General features: G+C 37.0%; 1 pseudogene; it reads right to left on the bottom strand.

Moving 5' to 3' along the window:
• Positions 1-1,428: 1,428 nt before the first annotated feature.
• Positions 1,429-3,000, bottom strand: LOC115289021 (annotated as a pseudogene).
• Between the last annotated feature and the right edge of the window lie 1,180 nt (positions 3,001-4,180).

Genomic DNA, 4,180 nt, shown 5'->3' with positions numbered 1-4,180 from the left:
AAACATTTATTGGTATATATTTCCCTCTAAGTGCTGTTTTAGCCATACCCCATACATGTTATATTGTTTCATTACCACTTAATTTACAATACTTTCTAACTTCCTTTGTGATTTTTTTTCTTTGAACCACAGATTTTTAGTAGTGTTATTTAACTTCCAAATGTTTACATATATTCTACATATCTTTCTGTTAGTGATTTCCAGTTTAATTCTGTTGTAGTCAAAGATTACACTTTCTCTATATAGACCTCAGTCCTTTCACATTATTGACACTTGTTTTATAGCCCAATATATCTTGGTTAATGTTCATACATACTTGAAAAGAATGTGTATTCTTATTGTTACCTCAATTTCTTGGTGGTATTCAAGTATTCTATATATTTACTGATTTTTCTGTCTACTATCAATTAATAAGAAAAAAGTGTTAAAATCTTCAACTACAATTAAGGAAATAACTATTTTTCCTTGAAATTTTTGTTAGGTTTTGCTTCATGTCTTTGAAGCTTTTGATTAGACACATGAATATTTTTGGTTGTTATGTGTTCTTAATGGGTTGATCTCTTTATCATTATGGAATGCCATTTCTTATCTCTAGTAATATTTTTTCTGACCTCTACTTTGCCAAATATTAATTCAACCACTCTTACCTTTCTTGTGATTAAAGTTTGCACTATATATTGTCCATTGTCCTTTCACTTATATCTGTCTTTATATTTAAAGTGTGTTTCTTTTACACAGCATCAAATTGAATCTTAGTTTTATATCCAATATGACAATCTCTTTGTGTTAACTAAAGATTAAGATAGTTTAAACCTCTCATCTCATTATTTGCTATTTCTTCTGATTTTTGTTCTCTTTGCCCTCATCTCTTTTTAGATTAATTCAGTACATTTTTAAATTCCGTTTTAACTCTACTTCTGAATTATTAACTATAACTCTTTGTTTTTGGGCTTTTAAGTATGTTTTTACAGGTTGGTCTAGAATTTTCACTAGGCATCCAGAAGTTATACAGTCTACCTTCAATTCATTACACCACTTCACATACAATGTAAGAACTTTATGATGAATACTTTCATACCCCCCTTCAAATTCTTTGTACTTTTTTGGTCATATATTTTACTTCTATCAATTTTATAATTATTTATTGGATGCTAGACACTGCATGTTTTACTTTTTTTTTTAAGGGTGGAATTTAATCTTTATTTACAGGAACTGGAAGATAGGAGATTCCATATAGAAATAAGAAACCCATTGAGAGAAGCTTCATTCAGTTTGTACAGTTTGGAACTGTTCAAGTATAGTTTCCATTTTAAAAAGTGCTACAATAACAAAACACATTTGAAAAGAGTTCCTTAGTAGAGAAACAGGAAGACAAACTTATACCAAACATAGTACACAACAAACAACTTTAGGCCTCAGCTGTACAATCTAAAAGTTAAAGGTCCCAGGAGCGCCACCCTGAACTTGGAACGTGTAGCCTTCAGAGGTAGTTTCTGGCACAACATTTTGATCTTCTTCCTCTACAGAGAAATATTTCTCAATCAAGTTTAATGAAGCTTTGTACACAGACTCATTTTCATGGTTTTGTAGAGCTTCAGTTTTGTCCAAACCTTCACATTCTTCAATCATTATACTGAGTTTCTCAGTTTCACCTAGTTTCTCAGCAGCCTGAAAGATGTTTGAAATGGCATCCAGAATAACCAAAATAATTTTGGTATCTTTTGCAGTTAAAAGGTTCATCAATGGTTCTATTATGCCACAGTGAATGAGGTATACAATCTGTTCAACTGTTCTGCCACTTGTATAGTTGGTCACAACCCACACAGCTTCCTTTTGTGTCTTAAGTCCACCTTAGAGAGAACATCAACAAGAAACGGAACTAATCCATGATTCACAACTTGCTATATCTGGTCCTGGCGACCAGCTGTGATGTTTGACATCATCCATGTAGCTTCCTTCTGAATATTAGTTTTGGGGTTCATTAGCAGGCTGGGAAACACAGCCAGTGCTCCTGCATCGATCACAACCTGAGTCTGTTCGTCTGTCCCATGACAATATTTCCTATGGCTCTCAGTGCAGGAGTCACAATGGGCAATTCAGTAGCTCCTAGAAGCTTCACAAGTTGGGGCACAACTCCAGTTTTCACGACCATTTCAATCTGTTCATTTGGACCATCAGTAAGGTAGGAAATGGCGCAGCAGGTATCTGCTAGTACTTCTGGGTCATCATGATGCAGAAGGCAAACTAAGGTAGGAAGAATCTGCTCAACAGCATCTAAAGAGGGTGCAGGATTCTTATTGAGATAAAGGTTTGAAAGTGTCCACGTAAGTAACCACATGCTAAAGTTGACATATCAGGAACAGCAAGGAGAGCCAACAGTGGGTCAACTGCACCATACTTGATAACCAAGTCTCAGGAAAAATGAACCATCACCTGCAATGTTTTCTAGAGCCCATACAGCTTGCTCGCTGATGTGGGCCTGGGTGGAGGCCAACAGAGAAATGAATGCTGGGATAGCACCTCCATCTACCACAGCCTTGGTCTGTTCTGATGTCCCAGAAGCAATGTTAGTGAGAGCCCAAGCAGATTCGATCTGAATGGAACTACAATCAGTTCTGCCCAAGGACACAAATTTTGTAATCAAACCAACTCAGATTATGTTGTCTAGGGAAGGCTGTTTTTCCCTAGAAAGTAGTTTCCTAGCAGCTTGAGTAGCCTGGAGCTGGCTTTCCAAATTGTTGCTATTTATGCCTTTAACAATGTCATCAACAGACCAATGGACAGTGCCCTGGTTGTTTCGGTTTTCCTGCAGTGGAGAAGTTGCGTCATCAGGAAACGAGCTTACATTTCTCCTTTGCAGCATCTGGTCATCCTTCTTAGCTTTCCTCAGCTCCACATTAACTTCTATTTGGCACGCCTCATTTCTGTACCATCTTTCCCCTTGTTCTTGAATCTGTTAAGGTGAACAGCTGGTGAATTAGCATTCTCATTGGCGGACATGACTACACGGCCGGCTCAGGCTTCCACAAGAGGCGGTGCGAGGCGTGTAACATGCCAGTCAGCTGCCCTGTTAATGTCATGTCCACTACAGCTCAACCCAAAGACAGTGTCTGTTTTACATTTTTGAGTATCTGAATATGGTTGTCCTGCTTTAAAGAATTTTAGGGTTTTTTTAACCAGAGGGCACCTAAATTAATCACTAAGTTTGGTGCTTTTTTTCAAGATTTTTTATAATGTATCTAGAGAAGCTTTTATTCTAGAGATATTTAAACTCCACTACTGAGGGGTGACCTTTCTAGAGTTGCTACTGAATGATCAACAAGGATCTTTCATTCGCGCAACTCAGAACCTGAACACCTCTTAAACCTGGGTTATCTCTGGAAAACATTCATCTCACAGATCATTACCAGGCCTTTGTGGCATTTCACTCTATGCACATAGATCACAGTTTTCAGCGAAGACTGAAGACCTCCATACATATTCCTGGAGGTACTTTTCTGGGCAACATCTTCCTCTCCATAACTCTGCCCTGTATGCTATGGACACATTAGCTTCTCTGAACTAAGGTCTATGTCCTCAGCTGCACAGAATCAATACACTTTGCTTACAATCTTACTCCCTATTCCACAGTTCAGTGTTTTTCTAGGAAGAAGGCTGGGAAATCAAAGGGTTCACCTTGTTTATTCACTTCTTTCAAGGACCACACTCCTCCCACGCCAATTGTCCAAAATATAAAAGCAATTGTTTCATAGGTTTTTCCAAATTTTTTGGTTTTTATAGCAAAGGCACAAAGTTTGTCCCTTCTTGTTGCATCATGCCCAGAAGTTGAAGTCTGCTATACATTTTTATACTAATTATCATTTTGCTGTCAAATTCTATTTTGGGACAAAGGTAGAGACAATAATGACTCACTTTTTCTGAGTATTTACTATGTTCTAGGCATCAGACTAAAAAGTTTTATTGTAATTGCCTCATTTAATCCTTATCATAACCTTTGTATTATATAATACTTCAATTTTACAAATGAAGGAAATTGGACTTCCAGAAGTAACTTGCCTAAGTCACAAATCTAGTAAGTGGTGGGATCAGATTTTCAATCCATTTTTGCTGGGACTCTACAGCTGGGATCTCAACCAATACATGTGATAAACCCTTCACTAAACCTGATTATATTCATCCC

Source organism: Suricata suricatta, chromosome 4 (genome assembly GCF_006229205.1).
Source record: "Suricata suricatta isolate VVHF042 chromosome 4, meerkat_22Aug2017_6uvM2_HiC, whole genome shotgun sequence".
Taxonomy (NCBI): domain Eukaryota; kingdom Metazoa; phylum Chordata; class Mammalia; order Carnivora; family Herpestidae; genus Suricata; species Suricata suricatta.
Note: the sequence above shows the minus strand (reverse complement) of the source record. Positions and strands in the feature narration are given on the sequence as shown.